Genomic DNA, 26858 nt, shown 5'->3' with positions numbered 1-26858 from the left:
ACAGGTGCTAAAGTGAGTCATTGAGATGACAGGGCTGCTGGGGGCACCCTAGAATCTTGGAGAGGGAGAATTAGGGGAACTCAGGGTACCTGATGGGGATGAAGCTGCAAAGAAAAATAGATCAGGTATAAAACTGGAACTCACTAAAAGTCATTCGCCTGTCATTCAACTGAAGGTAGTGCTCCATGGTGTACCTTCAGCTTGTGACATCGAAGGTGGGATTTGGAAAGGGGGAGCATGACTTTCTGGTGTGGTGCTGAGATGCTCAGCCTCTTGGGTAAGTTCCTCTTTGCAGCTGAGCTGCTACAGGAGACCAGCTTGCTGCTGCAGCTACAAGAAAGAAATTGTGAAAGTTTTTCAGCTGATCCTAAGAAAACAAACCTGCTCCACCAGGATACATGTTCTTGATGCAGTTGACATGTGCCTTTGAGGCTGCATTTACTTTGTAACTCTTATCTTTCCCCTCCCATCTCCTCATTGCAACACTACCTTTACTTTATTCTCTTTTCAGATACACCAGAAATGTCACTTGACTGGACAGTGCTTTGATAGCATGAAGACATGACTATGCTAAAATATGGTCTCTCAATCTCAAATTTGCAATCACAAGTTCAGACTCTAATGATACTGCTCTTTAAAGAGTAGCATAGAGAAGGGATCTGAACTTGTTAAGAAACTGATTGTGAGTGACTTGTGGCCAGGGCAAGGCTGAAAGGAGGGTGAAATCACATGAGTTCTGCTGCAGAAGACTAATGTGTAGGCTTCAATGGAATAGAGTACAGACAGATACACAATGAAGTGCGGGGCGCAGACAGGCCTGCCACAAAAGCTGTCACTGTCAAGGAATGTGTGAGGAGTTGTTCTGACATGGTACTGGCCTTTGCAGAGAGCTCGGGTCCCCTCCTTTTCAATGGGTGACTGGTGGCTAACTCCATGTAAACAAATATGGACCCCATCATGATGCAGTCTGATGGCCAATGTCTCAGATTCCATCGTATCACATGCAAATGTTACTTGACACCCAAGTGCCGCAGTGGAGACTCAGCATGAGCACATGAAATCTCACCTAGTTCATCCTGCATCATCACGTGGTCCTCGGAGCTATCAGGATCTCATAGCATCCCAGCAATCAGTGCTGCAACCAACTAACTGTGTCACACTGGGCTTGGGCAGTGGAGTATGAAAGTGTTGGCCTTTCTCAGGGTGACAGTATTCACTCTCCTGCCACCGTCACTCCACCAATATCCGTTGCTGTTGCCTGTCAATCTGTCAGCCCACAATTCTGTGGTCTAGAGTGCTGTCCAAAGTCAAGCTGTCTAGGCCTATAGCTGCTCAAGGATATCTCGTATGACCTCTGCAGGGCTCTCAATGAAAATCAGCAGCCTTTCACCAGCCTTGATGATATGAGAGTAGAACTGTGTAGCAGCACTAGAACATGTAAATAATATGCAAAAGAGCGTACCTTGATCCATAACTTGCAGGAATCCTGAGTAACCACTTATTTTCCTCAACCTCTGACCTTGTGCAATCTGTTGAGCATGTCCATCTCCTCTGCTGTCAGACCCTGACTGTCAGCTCTCTCTGCATTGGTATCATATATGCCCCACTCTGATTAACTCATTTCCTTGCATGGATGCACTTTCACCATATTCCAGACTAAGGTTAGCATGTGTTTCACTGTTTAGGCAAAGATTGTTCTGATGAACTGATCTTGGCTTCTTTACAAAGAAAAAAGAACAAAGAACAAAGAAAATTACAGCACAGGAACAGGCCCTTCAGCCCTCTAAGCCTGCATCAATCCTGATCCTCTATCTAAACCTTTCTCCTATTTTTTAAGGGTCTGTATCCCTCTGCTCCCTGTTTATTCACGTATCTGTTTAGATACATCTTAAATCATGTTATTGTGCCTGCCTCTACCTCCTCTGCTGGCAATGCATTCCAGCCACCCACCACCCTCTGTGTAAAGAACTTTCCATGCATATCTCCCTTGACTCTTCTCCTCTCACCTTAAACTCGTGACCCCTAGTACTTGAGTCCCTCACTCTGGAAAAAAAGCTTCTTGCTATCCATCCTGTCTATACCTCTCAGGATTTTGTAGACCTCAGTCAGGTCCCCCCTCAACCTCCGTCTTTCTCATGAAAATAATCCTAAACTACTTAACCTTTCTTCATAGCTAGCACCCTCCACACCAGGCAACATCCTGGTGAAACTCCTTTGCATCCTCTCCAAAGCATCCACATCATTTAGGTAATGTGACGACCAGAACTGTATGCAGTATTCCAAACGTAATCGAACCAAACTTTGTATGCATTCAGCTGATCTTCATATAACTCTCATCTCATTTGTTCCCAGATTGTTTGCATTTTTAATACCAAACTCACTAAACAATTCATATAATTAGTTATTATCGACCAAATTTTGTAAAAAGCAGCAAGGAGAAGGGACACATCACTGACTTCAATAAAACTGTCAAAAAAGAGTTAACAGGTTCTCAAGTTTTAATTTCCTCTATTTTGATGTGACTTTGAATCTGGCGCCATCTAGCAACAGTACATGCAACAGGCAGGTTGATCAAGCATAATAACTCTAACAGAAGGGCAACTCTCGTTCTCTCCACAGATACTTCCGACCCGTTCAGTATTTCCAGCACTGCCTGTTTTTATCTCACACTCCAGTATCCAAAGCATTTTTACTTTGTAACTGAACTCACTGCACCATCACACAGAAGATTTCATATGAACATGAAGCAGTTAGCTCTCAGGATTGTAATTCACATTTTAGGACATCCTATAGAAAGTGAAAGAGCACACAGTTTAAGATAGAAACTGAAATATTATAAACAGATTTCAACTGTCATGCAACTTTTAAATATTCTTGTGTGAGAATAACATTCCATACATATAATTAAACTTACAGGAGCAGAGAGGTTGATTAATAGCAATTACGCGTTCATATGGCATTAAAATCTCAGTTCCATCACATTCAGCAAGACAATGTTCTTGTAACAAAAGTTGTGTCCAAAAATTTGAAGCTCACATCAATCGCTAATTTTACATTGATTACATCTGCAAGGACTGCAGCAATGCAGCTTTGTGAGGTGCAAGGTATTATTAACAGCAACTTCAAGATTTCATTGTTTAACTGTACATGTAGCAGAAGTTGGTGCTAGCCTTACAGACAGTGAGTGCTTGCAGTTTCACCATCATTACAATAACATGTTCTAGACAAATATATGAATAATCTTCCACTCAAAACACCTGACAGGACAAAATTTATTTATGAAGGATAGAAAGGGGGAAATTATGAATGGCGCTATTGGCTAAAATCCTTTAGTGAATGTCAATGTAGATAAGGGAGTGAGAAAGGTGGTCATAATAGTTGGAGAGCAAAGATGAAAAGTATTTTCTACACTAACAAGGGTCTATTAAATGTCTCTGTACTAGACAAAACTCAAGAGGAAATCTGCAGTCAAACAGGAGACCATTGTGGGAATAACAGAATTATTTAGATTAGATTACCTTCAGTATGGAAACAGGCCTTTCGGCCCAACAAGTCCACACTGACCCTCTGGAGAATAACCCACCCAGACCCATTCCCCTACATTTACCCTAAACACTATGGACAATTTAGCACAGCTAATTCACCTGACTTGCATATCTTTGGATTGTGGGAGGAAACCGGAGCACCCAGAGGAAACCTATGCAGACATAGGAAGATTGTGCAAACTCCATATAGACAGTTGCTTGAGGTGGGAAACAAAGCTGGATCCCTGGTGCTCTGTGGCAACCAATGAGCCACCGTCCACCCGTAAGCATTGACTCCCTTGTCTATCAATAGCTATTTAATCCATGTTTGGAGCTCCATGCCTTAATTTTCCCGATGGCCTCTCACAATCCTAGCCCCCACGTTACATTGTTTTGGGGATTTTACTCACAATTGGGAGAGAAAGGAAATGTGATTTCTAAAATATATACTGGACTTGCTTCTAAAGCAGTTATTTAATAGATCTGTATGGGTGGAATCTAGATATACTTGGGAGCAATTCAACCAGATAAATTAGCTAAATGCATATGAATATTTTCATAAGTTTTATGAAAACATGATAAGGCTTAAGGTAAACTATGAAAGTTAAAAGTCACTATGCCAACTACAGCCACAATTTGGAATGAGGAAAACGTTACTATAGGTAAAGTGGAAGCAGCATTTGGTATTCAGCCCACAATCGACAATGAGACAAAAAAGCCAAGAGGTGCAAGGACCTTGTAATGTGTGGGCTTGACTTGTGAGAGGCCAACTAGAAAATTAAGGCATGTGCGTGGAGATCCAAACATACATTAAATAGATATTGATAAACAGGAGTGTCAATGGTTATGGGAGGACAGGGACAGAAGACAAGAAAGTGGAATTGAGATCACCAACAAATCAGGCACTTTTCTTAATTTTCCTACTCTTGGCAAGTTTTAAATTGATGTCAATCTGGCTTTCTGCCCTGTATTTGAGAAAGGTGGCACTCAGTGTGCACAACTGTATACTCAGGCAACCTTCTTCAGTCATTTCTTTCCTTGTAAGCCATTCTTCCTTCAGTTTCTTCAATAGAGGTCTTCAGGACAAGAAGATGTGGGAACAGATGTAGCCCATTCAGCCCAGTGAGCTTGCCCTGCCATTCATTTAGAGTATGATTGATTCGACTCCACATTCTTGCCTTTTCCCCATCCATTGATTCACTTACTGATTAAAAACTTGTCTTTAATATATTTAACTATCCAACCACTACAGCTCTCTCAGGTAAAGAATTTCACACAGTCACTAATCTCTGAGGGAAGAAATTCTTCTTTGCATTTGACCTAACTGGGTGACTTATTCCTTTCTGGTTATATTGTCTTGCACTAGCCTTTAACACAAGGGGGAAGAACATTTAGGAATTATCCAGTCAAGCCCCTCTAATGTCACCTCTTGTTCTTGTAAGCTCCAATGAGCACAGGCCCAATCTACTCATGCTCTCCTTATAAGGCAATTCCTTCACACCCTGGATCAAGGTAGCGAACCTTCTCAGGATTGCCTATAATGCCAGTATATCTTTCCCTTGATAAGGTGATCAATACTGCTCATAGAATTCTAGGTACGACATGTACCATGTATAGTTTCAGCAACTTCATTTTTATACCTCATTCTCTTTGAAATAAATGTCAACATTCCATTTGCTTTCCTTATAACTGCAGGACATGAATACCAGCCTTTTTGTGATTTTTGCACAAAGACACCCTAAATCTTTCTGTGCTGCAGCTTTCTATATTTAAATAATATACAGCTCTTCTATTCTTTGTACAAAAGTGGGAAACCTCAGATTTTTCCATAGTATATTCTATCTACCAAGCTTTCATCCACTCACTTAACCTGTGTATATTTGTACTGAGGGAGTACTAAGCCTTCCCACCTATTTTTGTGTCATCCACAAACTTGGTGGTGATAAATTAATTTCCATTATCCAGGCTATGAATATATACTGAAAAAGGATTATGGCCCAACACTGATTCTTCGCTATTTACAGGTTACCATTCTAAAAATGCCCCTCTTATCTCAACTCTTCCATTGGTTATTTATGGTAATATAAATAAAGGCAGGTCAGCATCACACAAGTCCTGCCTCGCCTCTTCACTCTGCCACCAGTTACTTGAACCTGCCCTTGTCATCCTCTACAAGTGTCTGATGTTGCATCCAGAAAACGATACATCAAAAAAACCTTGCACAGCAATTCAATTTCAGATTACATATATTAACACAAACAGTGCTTCCATATTGAATTAATGTTGTTGAAAACTTTGCTATCAATTTAAATTCTGGTAATAAATTGCTCTGGATCTTATAACCCAGTGACAAGTCTTCACCTTATGCTTCTGATTGACAGTAAATGATCGGTGCTCATTAGCTCTTATGAGATTAATGAGGCATGTTACCAGCAACTGGAAGTTTTGGCATTTTGTTGTAACTCCTCCGAAATGATCCTTGAATGACATTGTTCAGAATGATGTTGCAACAAATTCAAACATTGCATTACAATAATAAAGCTGTTGGAGTATCAGAAAAAGTTTCATTATAACTAAAGTCATGTGTTACAATAAATGCATAACTTGAAGTTTAAATTGTTTTACTTCTGTAACAGTCATTCCCATATAGTTTTGTGTAACAAAATCATCTTCACTTTAAAAAAATACAGCTTTATAACATGTCATATTCCCTATAGCCACAAGATGGCTTATTCAGAGAATGGATAATGGTACAACAGGGCTACTTTTCTGAACTAAGTCCACTGGGGATAATGGAAATGGAGTTAAACGTGTAATCTAATGTGCCTTGTACCATCTAATAATTTTTGAAGTTAACAGAGAAAGTGATCTCCCTCAGTTCTGCTATTATTTAACTTGAAAAGCTTAAGTTTACTTCTGATTTCATGCAAGGGTAAACCGCATCAGGAGATTTATATTGGAAATGTATGGCGTAATTAGTAACATTACTTGTATACAACTTCTGACCGACAGGTGGCACTGTTTACACAATTGTGAGTTATCCTCATATAGCAATTGTGGGGTATCACCACCTTTATAACAGGAATAACTCTTTTGCACAGGGACAATGTATTATCTACCAATTTTGACAGTTGACTTTTTCTCCCCATTTGCTGTGCACTGATTAAGTGGCCAACATGTTTATGTATAAAGGGTTAAAAATTGCGTCTGGTTTGCAGGAATAGTGTGATGATACAATGGCTTTGTGAGATGTATTTTGTCCTGGATTTTTTTATGAATAGAGTTTGAGACAGAGGTAACGAGTCTGTCCCAAGCCGATAAAATAAACAGCTTATGAGGCCTTGAGGGTTTTTTTAAGTTTGAACAATAGAAGCAGCATAAAGGGGTGGGGTCAAGCTCCCACAGAACAAGAATTTTAGTTTAACTTTCAGTAAGTGTTGGGATTTGAAAGCTGCTGTACATCTCTTCCTGCTACAGCAAAACGCTTGAGTTCACGCTCTCTCGCTCTGTGTCTCAGAGTTTTCTCTTGATATTCTTTCCTCCTGAATTGGAGAATTGTATGTGAGACAATCTATTCCACTGAATTTACCTTTGTGAAGGGTGTGTTTAAGTAATGTTACTATATTAGAACAGTCAAAGAGTCATAGAGTCATAGAGATGTGCAGCACAAAAAAAGACCCTTTGGTCCAACTTGTCCCTGTCGACCAGATATCCCAATCTAATCTTGCCCCACTTGCCAGCACCTGGTCCATATCCCTCGAAACCCTTCCTTTTCGTATACCCATCCAGATAAATATTGTAATTGTACCAACCTCCACCACTTCTTTTGGCAGCTCATTCCATACACGTACCACCCTCTGTGTGAAAAAGTTGCCCCTTAGGTCTCTTTCATATCTTTCCCCTCTCACCCTAAACCTATGCCCTCTAGTTCTGGACTCCCGACTCAAGGGAAAAGACCTTGTCTATTTATCCTATTCATGCCCTTCATGATTTTATAAACCTCTGTAAGGTCACTCGTCAGCCTCTGACGCTCCAGGGAAAACAGCCCCAGCCTTTTCAACCTCTCCCTATAGCTCAAATCCTCCAACCGAGGCAACATCCTTGTAAATCTTTTCTGAACCCTTTCAAGTTTCACAACATCCTCCTGATAAAAAGGAGATTAGAATTGCACGCAATATTCCAACAGTGGCCTAAACAATGTCCTGTTCAGCCACAACATGACCTCCCAACTCCTATACTCATACTCTGACTAATAAAGGAAAGCATACCAAACATCTTTTTTGCTATCCCACTCTACTTTCAAGGAGCTATGAACCTGCACTCCAAGGTCTTTTTGTTGAGCAGCACTCCCTAGGACCTTACCATTAAGTGTATAGGTCCTGTTAAGATTTGCTTTCCCAAAATGTAACATCTGATATTTATCTAAATTAAACTATCTGCCACTTCTCAGCCCATTGGCCCATCTGATCAAGATCCCATTGTAATCTGAGATAATCTTCTTTGATGTCCACTACATCTCCAATTTTGGTGTCATCTGCAAACTTACTAACTATACCTCTTATGTTCATATTCAATCATTTACATAAATGATGAAATGTTGTGGACCCAGCACCAATCCTGTGGCACTCAATCGGTCACAGGCCTCTAGTCAGAAAACAATCCTCCACCAACACGGTGCCTCAGTGGTTAGCATTGCTGCCTCACAGCACCAAGGACCCAGGTTCGATTCCAGCCTTGGGTGACTGTCTGTGTGGAGTTTGCACATTCTACCCATGTCTGTGTGGGTTTCCTCTGGGTGTTCCAGTTTCCTCCCACAGTCCAAAGATGTGCAGGTCAGGTGAATTGCCCATAGTGTTAGGTGCATTAGTAATAGGGAAATGGGTCTGGGTGGGTTAATCTTCGGAGGGTCGGTGTGGACATGTGCCAAAGGGCCTGTTTCCACTCTGTAGGGAATCTAATCTAATCACCATCCCCTGTCTTCTACCTTCAAGCCAGTTCTGTATCCAAATGGTTAGTTCTCCCTGTGTTTCATGAGATTGAACCTTACTTTTTAATACTTAAGTAATCTGTTATTCTGGTAAGTTTTCCATTAGAGTTATTATTTTAATTCTTCTTTCTTTTGTTTGTATTTTAACAGCAGGGTAAGAATAAAGTATGCTTTGCGGCAAGCTTGGTTGTCTGACCAATCAAGTTGCATCCGGAACATACGCATTACACTTCCCTTTAAAAATAAGGAAGAAAGTTAGCGTCTAGGCTACCTTAACATAAAGTGAGACCGTTTTATCTGGTCCATAACAATGGACATGACAGTTTCTGATTTCCTTTTGCCCAATCAAAATACTGCTTGCATCACACAAACTTCATGTCGCCTGCTCATCTCCATGTTTACAACATGTGGCTGAGCCCAAAGTGAACTACTGAGTGGCTGCAAGAAGTCTGAGGACTAAGGTTCATTCAAGATAAGTACCAATTAAAGCTCTTGAGCATGGTTTTTAGCCATGATTTGGAGGTGTCGGTGTTGGACTGGGGTATACAAAGTTAAAAATCACACAACCCCAGGTGACAATCACCTGATGAAGGAGCATCGCTCCGAAAGCTAGTGTGCTTCCAATTAAACCTGTTGGACTTTAACTGCTGTTGTGTGATTTTTAACTTTTTTTAGCCAGCCTGCAACTCTTGAAGGGGAATTGCAATATTGGGGCAGTACTATTATAAATATCATTTCAAGGTTTTTTGACAACACAGAGGAGCAATGAAATAGTAGGATAGGGACACGGTTTCCAGATTTTCTGATAAAACCTTTGCCCAGAGGTGTGGATACTCTTATGAAAAGAAGGGAGCAAATGTCCATCACTTGGAGTGGGTCACCACCACCCCCATTACTGAGTGAACAAGCTGACCCTTAAAAACTTAGCTGCTAAATTGGGCCTGTAACAATTGGGAAGAGAATGAATAGAGTGAAAAACCTCATCTCATCATCATCAATTTTCCTGTTTTGGATGTGTCCATCTTTGATTATATCGGTAAGAGGGACTACCATATTATCCTTGTGAAGATGTCTTACTGTCTTCACAGAGGATACTCTCCATCATGTTGTGCGGCATTAGCTGCTGGCTAAATGGATACATATTTAATAGCTCAAAAACTGGAGCATCCAAGAACCACTGTGGGCCTATAGCAGCAGCAGAATTATATTCAACCACAATCTGAAATCTCATGGCTCACCAAATACCACTATCATTAACATCAAGTCAGGGGATAAACCCTGATTCAATGAAGACTGTAGGAGGGCATGCCAGGAGAGCATAGAACATAGAACATAGAACATGACAGCGTACTACAGGCCCTTCAGCCCTCAATGTTGCACCAATCTGTGAAACCAATCTGAAGCCCATCTAACCTACGTTGTGCCATTTTCATCCATATGTTTATCCAATGACCATTTAAATGCCCTTAAATTTGGTGAGTCTACTACTGTTGCAGGCAATGCTTTCCATGTCCCTACTACTCTCCGAGTAAAGAAACTATCTCTGACATCTGTCCTATATGTATCACCCCTCAATTTAAAGCTATGCCCCCTCATGCTAGCCATTACCATCTGAAGAAGGCTCTCACTGTCCACCCTATCTAACCCTCTGATTATCTTATATGTCTCAATTCAGTCATCTCTCAACCTTCTCTCTAATGAAAACAGCCTCATGTCCCTCAGCCTTTCCTCATAAAACCTTCCCTCCATACCAGGCAACATTCGAGTAAATCTCTTCTGAAACTTTTCCAAAGCTTCCATATCATTTCTATAATGTGGTGATCAGAACTGTATGTAATACTCCAAGTGTGGCTGCACCAGAGTTTTGTACAGCTGCACCTTGACCTCATGGCTCTGAAACACAATCCCTCTACCAATAAAAGCTAACACACCTTATGCCTTCTTAACAACCCTATCAACCTGGGTGGCAACTTTCAGGGATCTCTCTGCTCACCTACATTACCAAGAATCTTATCATTAGCCCAGTGCTCTTTATTCCTGTTGCTCCTTCCAAAGTGAATCACCTCACACTTTTCCCCATTAAACTCTATTTGCCACCTCTCAGCCTAGTTCTGCAGCTTATCTGTATCCCTTTGTAACCTACAACATCCTACAATGGCAATACCCATAACTACCAACCTTAGTGTCATCCGCAACTTTACTAACCCATCCTTCTATGCCCTCATCCAGGTCATTTATAAACATGACAAACAGCAGTGGACCCAAAACAGATCCTTATAGCTGAACTAGTAACTGAACTCCAGGATAAACATTCCCCATCAACCACCACCCTCTGGCTTCTTTCAGTTAGCCAATTTTTGATCCAAACCATTAAATCATGCTCAATCCCATGCCTCCGCATTTTGTGCAAAAGCCTATCAACGCCTTGTTGAAATTCATAGACACCACATCAACCACTTTACCCTCATCCACCTGTTTGATCACGTTCTCAAAGAACTCAAGGTTTGTGAGGCATGAAATACTCTTCACAAAACTGTGTTGACTATTCCTAATCAACTTATTCCTTTCTAGATGATTATAAATCCTATCTCTTGTAATCTTTTCCAACACTTTACCCACATCCAAAGTAAGGCTCACTGGTCTATAATTACCAGAGTTGTCTCTACTCCCCTTCTTGAACAATGGAACAACATTTGTTATCCTCCAGTCTTCTGGCACTATTCCTATAGACAATGGTGACATAAAGATCAAAACCAAAGGCTCTGCAATCTCTTCTCTGGCTTACCAGAGAATCCGAGGATAATTCCCATCTGTCCTGGGGACTTAGCTATTTTCTCAGATTTGCTAACACCTCCTCATTGTGAGCCTCAATCCTGTCTAGTCTAGTAGTTTGTATCTCAGTATTCTCCTCGACAACATTGTCTTTTTCTAATGTGAGCTGAAAATGTGTTGCTGGAAAAGCGCAGCAGGTCAGGCAGCATCTAAGGAACAGGAAATTCGACGTTTCGGGCATAAGCCCTTCATGCACATCTTCAGATTACTATCCTTGATTAGCCCTAATCTTGCTCTAGTCAGTCTATTAGTTCTGATATACCTATAGAAAACCTTAGGGTTTTCCTGGATCCTATCCACCAATGACTTCTCATGTCCCCTCCTGGATCTTCTTAGCACTCTCTTTAGGTCTTTCCTGGCTAATTTGTAAGTCTCAAGCGCCCTAAATGAGCCTTCACATCTTATCCTAACATAAGCCTTCTTCTTTTTGACAAATGCTTCAACTTCCTTAGTAAACTACAGCTCCTGCGCTTGACAACTTCCTCCTTGCCTGATTGGTGCATACTTATCAAGGGCACACAGCAGCTGTTCCTTGAATATGCTCCATATCTAAATTGTGCCCATCCACCCTCCCCCCGTCTCCCAGTTTCCTTCCCCATCCTATGCATTCTAAATCTTGTCTAATTGCATCATAATTGCCTTTCACTCAGCTATAACACTTGCCCTGCAGTATATACTTATCGCTTTCTATCGCTAAACATAACCGAATTGTGGTCACTGTAACGAAAGTGCTCAACTACCTCCAAATCTAACACCTGGCCTGACTCATTACCCAGTACCAAATCTAATGTGGCCTCGCCCCTTGTTGGCCTGTCTACATACTGTGTCAGGAAACTCTCCTGCACACATTGGACAAAAACTGACCCATCTAAAGTATTTGAACTATAGTATTCTCAGTCAATATTTGGAAAGTTAAAGCCCTCCATAACAACTACCCCGTCACTCTCGCTCCTATGGAGAATCAACTTTGCTATCCTTTCCTCTACATCTCTGGAACTATTCAGAGGCCTACAGAAAACTCCCAAGAGGGTGACCCCTTCTTTCCTGTTTCTAACCTCAGCCCATACTACTTCAGTAAGCACCAATCATTCCTATAAGTGAGATGTTTGTCTGGTGAAGCTACAAACAAGAATACTTGTGTGTCAAACAGCATAAGCAGAATGCAATCAACAGGGCTAACTAATCCCACAACCAGCAGACCAGATCGAAACTTTGAAATCCTTCCACTTACAGTCATGAATGGTGGTGGACATTTGAATAATAAACAGCAGGTGGAGACTCCACAAATCCCTATCCTCAATGCTGTGGGAGCTCTGAATATCAGGGCAAAAGGCAAGCCTGAAGTATTTACATCCAACTTTAGCCAGAAGTGTTGAGGATGGTCCATCTCTGCCTCCTCCTGCAGTCCTTCACATTACAGATGCAAGTCTTCAGCTAACTGTATTCACTCCACATAATATCAAGAAACTGCTGAAGGCACTGGATGCTATTAAGGCCATAGATGCTGACAGCATTTTGGCACTTTTGGGCTGCTTTTTGAAGGAAAGATATACTGGCATTGAAGGCAGTACAGAGAACATTCACTCGGCTAATACTCGGGATAGATAAATCATCTTACAGTGTTAGGTTGGGCCTGTACATGTTGGAATTTAGAAGAATGCGAGGTGGCCTTGTTGAAACATACAAGATTCTTAGAGGACTTGACAGAGTAGAAGAACAGAGGTTGTTCTCTCTTGGGGAGTGTAGGACTAAAGGCCATTTTCTCACATTAAGGGGTCAGACACTTATGACAGATATGAGGAGGAATTTCTTTCCTCAGAGTTGTTAAACTGTGGAGTTCCTTGTCACAGCGTATAAGTTAAGTATATTCAAGGCTGAGACATGCAGTTTTCTAATTAGTAAAGGAATCAAAGATGATGGGGAAAAGGCAGGAAAGAGGAGTTAAGGATTATAAAATCAGTCACAATCTCATTGAATGGTGGAGCAGACTCAAGGGCTGAATGGCCTACTTCAGTCCCTATGTCTCAAGGTCACTGTCAGAAGTAAGGACTTGGCTGCAGTATGAGGAAAATGTTCAATACCCTCACATTCGTGGTTAAGGTGTTTGAGTATATTTTCAAGTGCCAACCCTTATACAATGCACATCCAATCTCATATGTGGCTCAGTGGCCCCCACCTCCATCATTCACTGATTAAAAATCAGGGCTTACATTTAATTTTTATTGACCACACTTTACCAGTGCATACTTGCATTGTTGCATGCATCACACCCAAATCTCACAACTTACATATTCTTTCAGCTATTCAACCATGGCATGACACTCTGATTCATTGCAATGCCCTTAGTAACAGCCTTCCTACTCTCTTGCATATCTGGGAAATATCAGCAGAGAACAGTGGGGATAGATATGGCATCCTTTTCTAGCAGTGAAGGTGATCCAGTTCATTGGCATGGGAGTCATGAAGGCTTTTGCAACTGGCAGTTATATGACATGCCTGCTTTATACATCTCCTTAAAACCTAAATCACACTTCCCCACAGTCTGGAATTTTTGATAAAACACACTTTGTGTGTAAAGTGGCTATGTGGCATCATGGGTTAGGTCTGTCTGTCGCTATGTAAAGAACTGTTCCTGGGAGGAACTAACAAAATCCAAGTTGTTTCCTCTTGAGTCGTGGAGTCTGTGGGGGAGACTTGGTAGAAATCTATAAAATTATGAAATGCATAGATAGGGTTGATGGTCAGAATCTTTTTCCCAAAGTTGAAATGTCCAATAGTAGGGGGCATGTATTTAAGGTTGGCGTTGGAGGGGGGGCAAGTTCAAAGGAGATGAGAGGGACAAGTTTTTACAGAGTAAGAGGAGTCTGAAACGCACTGCCAGGGATGGTGGTGCAGGCAGATACGATTGGGGCATTAAAAGGACTTGTAGATAAGCACATGAACATGCAAGGAATGGAAGGATATGGACCCAGTGCAGGCAGAATAGATTAGTTTATTTTGCCTTCATGTTTGACACAACATCGTGGACCAAAGGGCCCGTTCCTGTGCTGTACATTTCTATGTTGTACATTCTAAACCTCACTTCTGCTCCTCTGTGTGTTGTCAATGCAGTGTGAGAATAGCAGCAGCAATGTGAACGTACTCTCGAGTTGAGACATGTGTCTCACAGTCAAACATCATGTGGCAACTCAAAACTGTAGGGACCAGCAATAGGGATTCACTGACCTGGCTCTCCATGCATTATCATACATTAACTGCACATTGAGGAAGAGTAACTCTTTGCCATTTTTCCACCTTGTCCTGTTGAGGGATGCTGCCTGAAGAGTCATGTATGTACAGTTAATGGCTCCCTATGTTATTGCAAATCTCTCTAATTTGACAAAATCCTCTCCTGCTTCTCTTTGCATACAGAAAAGAAAATAAACTCTTGTCCTTTTATCCCCAGCACATTTGTCTGAGCATCGGGGAGCTCATTGAGAGATGATGAAATGCTGTCAGCTTCTGTCCAGAAGAATTCTGAGGCATAGAAATTGAGGGCGATGAAGATCTTGCCAGCCAGTGGCAATACCCTCTGTGTTCAAATCAGCAGCAGCAAAATCAGATGATATGTGTTGGCACAGTTCAGTGACCATCTTGGTGAGTCAAAGACACCACCGGCACTGCTTCTAGCTGAGACGAAGTTAGGAATAAATACTGTCAGAATACATAGATCAACCTGGCTATCTCTTTAGAGCTCTTCTTCTTATTCCTCTGTATCCAGAATATCCTCTTTGCTGCCTCTGCTCTAACTTCCTTCTTTGCCATGACCAAAAAGGAAATGTAGCCATACCCCAATGACTGAGAACAAGGTTTCAACTCAGAAGCCTTCAAATTCCATTCAATCTCTTGTAAACTGCCCCACTTCCAGAACCACTCCCTTCTGATTTTAACAACTTTGCTTAGCTGTTTCAACATTACCAAATATAATACTTTCATTGACTCTGCAGTGGCGAGAGCAAGTCGAAGCAGTTCACCTGAAGATCCATGTTGATACCACTGAATAGCATCTGTTGATGGGATCCCACACTTTGCTTAATGCATGCCCTGCTGTATATTTAATAGAGGGCAGGAATCAGACCTGTGAGGTCTAAAGAGACAGGCTTGGCTTTCAATTAAGGTTATGTATTGACGAGGAGCCTCAATTCTCCCTGCAGATTCACTACCCACTGAGAAAAGAAATTCTTAAATGTATGGCCCTTTATTCTGTGATTACACCCTTTGGTTCTAGGCTCTCCCATAAGGGAGAAATTCCACATCTACCCAGTCAAGTCCTCTGAGATTCTCTGAGGCCTAATCTACTCAACCTCTCCAGCTAAGGCAGTCTCTCCCAAACCAGTTTCAGCCTAGTTAACCTTTTCTGAACTGCTTCTAATGTCCATATATCTTTCCTTAGAGAAGAGGCCAAAAACTGTTCACATTATTCCAGCTGTGGCTTGAAGAATCATGGAAGTGAAAATTGCCAAGGTCCGTAAGCTGCTCTCTCATTAGAGAGAGATGACTAATGGTGAGTTTAATACTGAGAAATCAGCAGACTGCTGGGTACCCATTCTTTTTGAATACACTGTATAAGTGATTTTCCTTGCTCTTCATAGTTCCTCTGTGCTGCAATGTGTGGTGGCTCATTGAATATTCTAATGCAGCTTCATTTGTGGGTGTTGGAATGATTGCCTCGGTAGTTCAGTATTTGGTCAGTATGTGTTGGTTTGAAGTTCCCCATTGGCTGTTCGTTCTACTATTACATCTATGAATGGTTGTTTATTGTTGTTCTCCTCCTCTTTAGTGAATTTTATGCCAGTAAGGTCTTGAAAGTTTCCTCTAATTTGTTTCCTTTAGTGATGACAAAGATGTCATCCACGTAGTGGACCCAAAGTTTGGGTTGGATGCTTCGCAGAGTTGTTTGTTCGAGTCTCTGCATTACCACCTCTGCTAAGAACCCTGATATCGGAGATCCCATGGGTGTTCCATTGGTTTGTCTGTAGGTTTTGTTGTTGAAGGTGAAGTGGGTGGTAAGGCATAATTCCACTACCTTGATGCCATTGTCCTTGTTGATGAAGTTGGTGGTGTTTGGTCTATGTGTCTTTGGTTCTTCTAATAATATAGTCAGTATTTCCTTGGCCAGGTTGATATTAATGGATGTGAACAGGGCTGTCACATCAAAGGAGACCATTATTTCATCCTCTTCTATTTCAGCATCTTTGATGGTCTTCAGGGATTCATGTGTGGAGTGGATGAAGTGGTGTGAGTTGTCTACTCAGTGTTTTAGTCTTTGGTGAAGCTCCTTGGCCAGTCTGTAATTGGTGTTCCATGTAGCGAGACTATGGGTCTGAGGGCAGCTCCTGGTTTATGAATTTTGGGTAGTCTGTAGAAGCATGGTGTGTTGGATCAATCTGGTTTCATTTTTTTGGAAGTCGGTATTATTTATTTCTCCAGATGTTTGAAGTTTTTTGAGTAGGGATGTGATTCGGTTCTTTGGTTGTGGGGTCGGGTCCATCGCCACTTGTTGGTAAGTGTTGGTATCTGCAAGCAGTGCGCTCACTTTCTCAGTGTAGTCTCGTTGATTTAAAATGACTGCCAAGCGTTCTTGGTCTGCAGGTAGGATAACAATGTTTTTATTTTTTTTAGTCTTTTTAGTGCTTTTCTTTCTTGTGCATTGAGTGTGTTTCCTTCCTTTTTCCTGCTTAATATTGGTGCAACTGTCTGTCTGATGGTTTGCTGGGTTTCTTCTATGAGTTCATTGTCTTTCAATGTTGTTTCTAATGCTGCTAAGAAGTTTTTCTTGTCCGCATCCTGGAAGTTGTAATTTCATCCTCTTGCTAAGTTGGGTTTTTCAGTGTCTGTTAAGGATTGGTCAGATAAGTTTTTATCCATGCTTCTGTGTTGTTGGTGTTGTTAGTTTGTATAAGTTTGTCTAGTTTTTTCCCGCAGGTCTAGTTATTTAATTTTCTGTGTTTGTTGTTGTGTAATGTCTGTAGCTTGTCGTACTCTGTCTGTCCATTTATGGCCTATCACGTTAGTGAGTAAAGTATTTTGGTGCAAAATTTCCCAGTTGTATTTACGAAGTTTGTTGTGGGCATCATTAATCATTTCTCTAAGCATTCTGTGGCCGTTTTGCTCTGCTATCCTTTTGGCTAGCGGGGTGTTAAGGGGAGGTTTGCATTTAAGGCATTTAGGTAATACCTTTTTCCTTAGGCATTCATGCAGGAAGTACTCTTCGTGGGTGGCATTCTATTTGATGGCACTGGTTCCCAATTATTGGGCTGGTTTTAGCGAATTGCATCCATAGGTGTTAGCAAATTTTGAGAAGATTGTTCCCTGTTCACGTCCATCAACATCAACATGGCCAAGGAAACACTGACTACACTATTAGAAGAACCCAAAGACACATACACTAAACACCGCCAACTTCATCAGCAAGGACAATAGCACCAAGTTAGCAGACTTATGCCTTACCACCCACTTCATCTTCAACAACAAAACCTACAGACAAACCAATGGAACACCCATCGGATCTCCGATATCAGGGTTCTTAGCGGAGGTGGTAATGCAGAGACTCGAACAAACAGCTTTGCGAAGCATCCAACCCAAACTTTGAGTCCACAACGTGTTTGACACCTTCATCATCACTGAAGGAAACAAATTAGAGGAAATCTTCAAGACTATCAATAATATCCTTACTGGCATAAAATTCACTAAAGAGGAGGAAAACAACAACAAACGGCTATTCATAGATGTCGCAGTAGAACGAACAGCCAATGAGGATCTTCAAACCAGCGTCTACGGGAAACAAACACATATGGACCAAATACTAAACTACTGAAGCAATCATCTCAACATCCACAAACTAAGCAACATTAGAACATTATATCAATGAGCTACCACACACTGCAGCTCAGAGGAACTATGAAGAGCAGAAGAAAATTATCTATACAGTGTATTCAAAAAGAACGGGTAACTGACAAGCACAGTTCACCGATTTCTCAGCAACAAACCCAAACAAGCAGACAAAACACATCCAGAAACCCTAGCCACTCTCCCCTACATCAAAGGCATCACAGAAATGACTGCCAGACTACTCAGACCTCTTGGCACCATGGTAGTTCATAAACCCACCAACACACTAAAACAGCAGCTAATGAACTTGAAGGACCCTATACAGACAACAAGCAAAACTAATGTAATTTACAAAATACCTTGCAAGAACAGTAACAAACACTACATTGGACAACAGGCAGAAAACTAGCCACCAGGATACATGAACATCAACTAGCCACAAAAAGACATGAGCCACACTCACTAGTATCTTTACATACAGATGAGGAAGTTCACCACTTTGGCTGCGACAACACGTCCATCCTAGTACAAGCCAAACAGAGACTTGCACAAGAATTCCTAGAAGCATGGCATTACAACCGGAACTCTATCAACAAACACATTGACTTGGATCCCACTTACCATCCCCTGAGAAAAAGAACAGGAAATGACATCACCAGAGAAAATGATGTCACCATAGGAAATGGTGTCACCAACCCAAGGAAACCTAAACACATAAATAAAAAGTGGGCCATACCACCAGTGCTTCATCTGGGGGCTCACTGACAATGTTACCTAGTATGGCGGTGAAACCAAACCTTCCAGCTCAGCAAGCAAACCTACATCCAGGACCACAACCTGAGCTACAGGGGTGGCACGGTGGTTCAGCGGTTAACACTGCTGCCTCACAGCTCCAGGGACCCAGGTTCGATCCCTGCCTAGGGTAACTGACTGTGTGGAGTTTGCACATTCTCCCCGTGTCTGCGTGGGTTCCCTCTGGGTACTCTGGTTTCCTCCCACAATCCCAAGATATCCAGTTTAGGTGAATTGGTCATGCTAAATTGCCCATAGTCAGGGGTGGGAATGGGTCTGGGTGGGCTACTCTTCAGAGGGTCGGTATGGACTTGTTGGGCTGAAGGGCCTGTTTCCATGCTGTAGGGAATCTAATGTAAATCTTCTCCAACTTGCTAAGCATTTAATCACGAAGGATATTAAAGTTTTCCACATGAATTATTTCTCATCTTTGTTATTCAAATCGCTAACATAGAAAATTTGCTATAAATTTTCCTGTTATTAAAAGGGGTGCACATTTAAATAAAAATATTATTGTCTGAAAGCAGGAGTTTCTTGAAAGACCAGAATTTCAAATCCATTCCAATTGCCTTGAGAAGGTGATGGTGGGCCATTTCTTTTTTCCACTGTGATTGAGATAGAATGATGAGGTTTGCTCGTTATCTTCATCAGGCAGTTAAGATATGAATCTGAGTCACATGTAAGCCAGACATGGCAATGTCGGCAGGTGTCCTTCTCTCTTCAAAGGACATTGTTGAGTCACTTTTTTTAAAATAGTAAATGAGCTAATCCATCAGCTGCAGAGATAAATCAGACTAAAGATATTTTTAAAGACAAGAAAATAGCTCTCAGGAGAATTGGGTAAATTATTGATCTCAGTTAATGGCAACAAAGCTGCTATCAGAACAATGAAAAAGATACTGGAAAAGAAGGTACAGGTGTCCCCTGCTACCTGAAAGTAGAGCCCTCCTATTAAACCATTTGTAAGCTGAAATGGCGTAAAGCAAATAAGCAATTACCATTAATTTAGAGTCATAGAGATGTACAGCATGGAAACAGACCCTTCGGTCCAACCTGTCCATGCTGACCAGATATCCCAACCCAATCTAGTCCCACCTGCCAGCACCCAGCCCATATCCCTCCAAACCCTTCCTATTCATATACCCATCCAAATGCCTTTTAAATGTTGCAATTGTACCAGCCTCCACCACTTCGTCTGGCAGCTCATTTCATACACATACTACCCTCTCCGTGAAAAGTTGCCCCTTAGGGTCCCTTTTATATCCTACCCCTTTCACCCTAAACCTATGCCCTCTAGTTCTAGACTCCCCATCTTAGGGAAAAAGACTTTGTCTACTTATCCTATCCATGCCCCTCATAATTTTGTAAACCTCTATAAGGTCACCCCTCAGCCTACGATGCTCCAGGGAATGCAGCCTCAGTGTATTCAACTTCTCCCTATAACTCAAATCCTCCAACCCTGGCCACATTCTTGTAAATCTTTTCTGAACCCTTTCAAGTTTCACAACATCTTTCCGATAGGAAGGAGACCAGAATTGCACACAATAATCCAACTGTGGTGTAACCAATGTCCTGTACAGCCACAACATGACCTCCCAACTCCTGTACTCAGTACTTTGACCGATAAAGGAAAGCATACCAAGCCCCTTCTTCACTATCCTATCTACCTGCGATTCCACTTTCAAGGAGCTATAAACCTGCACTCCAAGGTCTCTTTGTTCAGCAGCACTCCCTAGGACCTTACCATTAAGTGTATAAGTCCTGCTAAGATTTGCTTTCCCAAAATGCAGCACCTCGCATTTATTTGAATTAAACACCATCTGCCACTTCTCAGCCTTTTGGCCCATTTGCTCAAGATCCTGTTGTAATCTGAGGTAACCTTCTTTGCTGTCCACTACACCTCCAATTTTGGTGTCATCTGCAACTTACTAACTATACCTCTTATGCTCACATCCAAACCATTTACATAAATGATGAAAACTGGTGGACCCAGCACCTATACATGGGAAAAATTTCTGAGCATTCCCAAAACCAAATAATAGCCTACCAAATCTTACCAAATAATAGATAACACGTAAACTAACACTCACATGTAGTAAAGACCGTCTGAGGTTGGGGTGGTGGGACGTACAGGATACTTTAGGACACATTTTGCTAATGGATGCACAAAATAAATTAAGACAAAGCACAGATGCTCACAGACACAGTTCAGAGTTATGGTGGCTTGAAGCCGAGATGCTGAATGTAGTCCCCAGCAAAGGCACTTGGCGGTGCCACTCTTGGTGAAAGCAAAAAACCTCTTTCGGTTAACAAAACCAGGTCCTAAAGTAGGTCTTTCATAAAAGCAAATTGATGTAAAGTATACATTCAAAAAGTGGGGGATACCTGTAATGGAAAGCTATACTAGTGAAAGCAAGACCATGTTTAAATATGTTTGGAGACTGAATTAAGAAGCTATCTTGGATTGCTGAAGTACTTCTGTGAGCAGAATTTGGCAGACTTCCAGGTAGAGGCTGAGCATTTTAAATCATAGCAGCAGTTATTCCCTGCGAAGGGGATTTCATTTACAAATAATAAGTTGAAAGTGCAAAGTGAATGCAGATGTTGTTTTCTGAAAACTGACAGCATCTACCTACCATCATACAAGGCTTTGTCATCTCTGGCATCACTGACATGACCATCAATACTGGTTTGACTGGTTGTCTCCATTTTTACACCATCCTCCTCCACCCCTTAATGAGTAAAATTGTTCCTGGATCCCTCAACAACACAGCTTCACAATATTAGAAACAAAAACAGAAATTGCTGGAAAAGTTCAGCAGATCTGGCAGCATCTGTGGAGAAATATCAGAGTTAACGTTTTGGGTCAAGTGATCCTTCCTCAGAACAGTCACTATCAGATTGTTGTAGTCAAGGTTTGCCTTGCTTTTACAAATCCTGGCTCATCTTACTACCTTCTCCAACCCTATGTACCATATGCCATAGCATACCCTCTTATCTTCTCACCTTTGGGTCTTCTTTGCAAGCCTTGTGTCATTTTCACTTACAAATCTTTCAACGTTCTCCTTCCTGAGCTCTCACATTTTAGTTTGGGAGTAGAGTGCTTGCTAGTTCTGTGATTAACAAGTGTAAAAACAAATTGAAACCAAATGGAACAGCTAAGAGATGGTTTACTGAAATGACACTAAGTGGCAACATGCCTTGCTAGTTCAGACATATCAGGAAATTGTTGATGTGCCTTCCAAGATTTACTGCCTAATCAGTTAATGGAGGAAAATCACTTACAGAGTGGTTGTGATTTCTTGAGGCAGATTAATGTCCATACTATTTGCTTCAATTTAGAAAACTGTTTTCATTTATCCATGCTTACTTTTAAATGTGAGTTGCATTGTAATAAGCAATTTTTTAAAGCGACTGTGGAGTGGTGAGTAGTTCAAGGGAAGCCATTAAGGTTCTGAATTGTCAAAATGTTGAATTTGGCTTACTGATACAAAGATTGATAGTTCACGTGAAATAATTGGGCAGGGTAACATTTGAGACATGGTGATTAACGTATTCATATCAACACCTTTCCAATAGCTGAAAATAAATTTTGGCTCCCCTTTGCTATTTTCTGGAAGATATATGGAATTTGGCTTGGCTGTGATGCCATGGATGCTATGTAACTAATAGCTAATATGTAGCATTAATTTACAGCCCAGACACTGTTTGGAACACTTGGGGAGAAGCCTACTGAAAGAAAGAGGCTGCCCAGTCAGCTCTCCTTTTTCTGAAATAGAACCATTGTTAAGGGTCCAGTGTGGTACCTGGAGCCTGTGTCCAATTGATTTTGCATAAGAAACTTATGGAAGAGTTAGTCTATTTTCTTTCCTCAACTATTGCATCCAGCAAGGTCCTCAAGGACAACCTTATGTGTTCAGCAACTCTCATGCTGCATGCCAAAAAGTCAGACCAATGGCCATCTGAGCATTTCAAACTGTGTCCTTTTTGCCGTCAAGAACCATGACATAATTGGGCAAAGGTACATATTTGGTTGAAGTGAATCTCTGCTGATAAATCTACTTTTGTTTTCTTTCATCATGTGTGTTGGAACGTAGAAAGGTAAATATTTATATTTTCATATTACAAACTGTTCTGCTATAATGCGTACTTAATTAATGTGATTTAGCTGTAACACTGTTTCTCAAGCGTGAACTTTTAAAGCGTGTGTTGGCTGTAATGTATGTTGGCCAAAACTTTGTGCTGTTTCTAAAGTGCGATATTTCTATAATGTGGGTTTTAACCTTCACTTTAAAGAAGACCTACCTGTACAAACTAAAGTTAACCAGTTTTACATCTTCATTGAATATGTTTTGGTTTATAATAAATCAATAATTTGTATTTCTTGAATAAGCCTTCTGGATGGATATTTTATTTAATGTTTAATTTAGGGGTTGGCCTCTTCAGGAACTGGGTAAAACAACCTTTTTATAAGTCAGAACTCTAAAGTCTTTAAAAGTACCAATCCAATTTAAAAGTACCAATCCATCGGGCCAAAATTTCTCATCATGTGTTCTGATAGGGAGAAATACAACTTGCAATTGCCTACTTAGCTGAAGAAATTTTGGCATTCGGTGTAATAATTCGATGTTGTCATTTATCATCTCCATACACTTTAAAGAAACTACTGAAGATTTCTTAACAAGACAAAGGAAATTATTTTTGTGAGAAGCAGAGGTATCCCTTGTCAGGCCTTGTCCTCATCCTATGTATTTTGAGAGGTTATTTCCTCTGTTCAGAGCACCACACAAAAGAAGTATGAGGTTAGGGTAAATTTCTTTATTGAGGATTATTGGATCATGGAGCATTATGCAAAATATAAACTATTGCATCTATCATAGGAAAAAGTGAATACATACTTGAAGCAGTCAAAGATACAAATAAATAGTTATGTTGGATTGCTCCAACAAAGAAGCATCGGAAATGTGATGAGCTAAATAGCCTCCTGAGGTCTGCAAATCTCTATGATTCTTTGGATGTCAGGTTTTTAATTAACCCAATAGCCAAAATTGCTCTGTTATCACACTACTGCACACAAGGAAGAAAATGACAGTAAAACAGATATCTAAAACCATTATCTGCATACCTTTACTGTGCTTGACATTAAGCTTTTGTGCAGAGGCTTACTTTTTGCATGATACAAATAAAAAGGGAAAAAGCAGTGTTTTTTTTCAGGAAAATGTCAGTAATACTGAAGAAGTTTCCACAACTTTTATGAACTTTAAATTTTAGCCCGGCGTGCTTAACACTTTCTCTCGAGGCAATGGCTGTTGATAAAATTTATTGAAATATGACCAGAATAATGCATACTGACTCCAGACATCTGGGCACAGAGTAGTAACCAAATATCGAGTCAATTGTGGCTTCATAAGGAGGTAGGAGCTAGGAATGCCTCATTACTGAATTGACAGGAAACATATATTTCATGTTCAATAATACATTACCCTTGTCAACCCATGTGCAGATAATGGAATTTCTGGAGTAGAAATCAAGTACAGATGATAGTATAATCTTCGAGTAAAAAATGAGGTCTGCAGATGCTGGAGATCACAGCTGCAAATGTGTTGCTGGTCAAAGCACAGCAGGTTAGGCAGCATCTCAGGAATAGAGAATTCGACGTTTCGAGCACGAGCCCTTCATCAGGAATAATTCCTGATGAAGGGCTCGTGCTCGAAACGTCGAATTCTCTATTCCTGAGATGCTGCCTAACCTGCTGTGCTTTGACCAGCAACACATTTGCAGCAGATGATAGTATAATACATTATAGAAATTTGGGCAATTTGAAACTTTGATAATTTTTAACATGCAAGTATATGATAGAAACAAGTCATAAATGGTAGCTGAAGTCACAATTTTGTAAAATTTTAAGTGTTACGGTAATATAGTTCACATTTCTAGACTTCGATGTAACAACCATCTTTCATGATATATCATTCAATGAACTGATCATGTTGTGTTGACATTCAACAGCAATAACTTTACTGAACCCCAACATCAATATCATTTTGGAATGTCAGGGATGTGGGGGAGGTGGGGAGATACCATTGACCAGAAAGAAACTTATTAGGACTATCTATATAAATACAATGGTTGCGAGACCAGGTCAAAGTCTGGAAATCTGAAGTGAGTAAACTACCTCCCAATTCTCTAGATTAGACTTACAGTGTGGAAACAGGCCCTTCGGCCCAACAAGTCCACACCCATACCCCTACCTTTTATCCCTTACCTAACACTACGGGCAATTTAGCTTGGCCAATTCACCTGACCCGCACATCTTTGTGACTGTGGGAGGAAACCGGAGCACCCGGAGGAAACCCACGCAGACACGGGGAGAACATGCAAACTCCACACAGTCAGTCGCCTGAGTCGGGAATTGAACCCGGGTCTACAGGCGCTGTGAGGCAGCAGTGCTAACCACTGTGCCACCGTGCCGCCCACAAATCTCTAATGACTGTCCAGCATCAACAAGCCATATATCAGGAGTGTGATGCAGTACTGCTCATTTACACAACTCCAACAAAACTCAGGAAGCTCAACACAATCCAGAACATAGCAACTTGTTTGACTGATACCCTAACCACGACCTTTAATGTTCACTTCCTCCACCACTAATACAGAGTGGCAGCAGTGTGTAGTGCAAATAAGGTGCAATGCTACAATTCACCAAGGCTTTTTCGAGAGCTATTTGCAAACCTGAGACATCTACCACCTAGGACAAGGGGAGCAAATATATGGGCGTACCATTTACATTCTTTTGTTGTTGCTGGAACAAAATCCTAGGACTCTCTTCCTATCAGCACTGCAGATGTACCAATAGCAGATTGAATTGCAGTGGTTCAAACAAGGTGATTCACCAGTACCTTTTCAAGGGCAATTAGAAATGAACAACAAATATCAGCCTTGCTTATGATGCTCACATCCACTGAAAGAGTAATCTAATTTTCTAACTGTCACATTTCCTTTAACTTTCACCATTTTTGATCGGTTTCAATACTGTTTGTAAAGTATCAACATCAAAATTAGCAACGGTAATGAGAAAAATCATATGAATTATGTTTATATTTGTATTTGCAATTTCACCTGCTATGTGTACACCACAGTTACTAAACTGTAAAGTTTCACAGAGAGTTTATCAGTATATCTTAACATTTAATTAATGTAAGGAATTCAAGATCAATGCTTTCTGGCTGATAACTGATTCACTGTCATGCTCAAAAAGTGTGGTGCCGGTAAAAGCACAGCAGATCAGGCAACATCCGAGGAAAAGGAGAGTCGACATTTCAGGCATACGTCCTTCATCAGGAATGTGGAGGGGGAAGGAAACTGTGGGATAAATAAGGGAATGGGAGTGGGCATGGGGGAACCGTAGGTGGAATGGCGATAGGTGGATGCAGGTAGGAGGTGATAGTGATAGTTTGGGGAAGAGGACGGAGCAGAGGGGTGAGACAAAAGATGGACAGGTAGGTCAGGTCCAGAGGGCAGTGACAAATTGGAGGGTTAGATTTGGAATAAGGTGAGGGTGGGGAGATTTGGAAACTGGTGAAGTCACAGTTGGTGCTGTGTGGTTGTAGGGTCCTGAGACTGAAGATGAAGTGTTCTTCCAATCAGCAAGTGGCTTTGATTTGGCAGTGGTGGAGGCCCAGGATTTGCATGTCCTTGGGGGAGTAGGAGGGAGAGTTGAAGTCATTAGTCACAAGGTGATGGGGTTGATTGGCGCATGCGGATCAGAGATGTTCCCTGAACTACTACATGAGTTGGCGCTTGGTCTCCCTGATGTAGAGGAGACCACATTGAGAGCAATGGATACAGTGGGA

Source organism: Hemiscyllium ocellatum, chromosome 22, assembly GCF_020745735.1.
Source record: "Hemiscyllium ocellatum isolate sHemOce1 chromosome 22, sHemOce1.pat.X.cur, whole genome shotgun sequence".
Taxonomy (NCBI): domain Eukaryota; kingdom Metazoa; phylum Chordata; class Chondrichthyes; order Orectolobiformes; family Hemiscylliidae; genus Hemiscyllium; species Hemiscyllium ocellatum.
The sequence above is the reverse complement of the archived record's forward strand: the minus strand, read 5'-3'. Positions refer to the sequence as shown.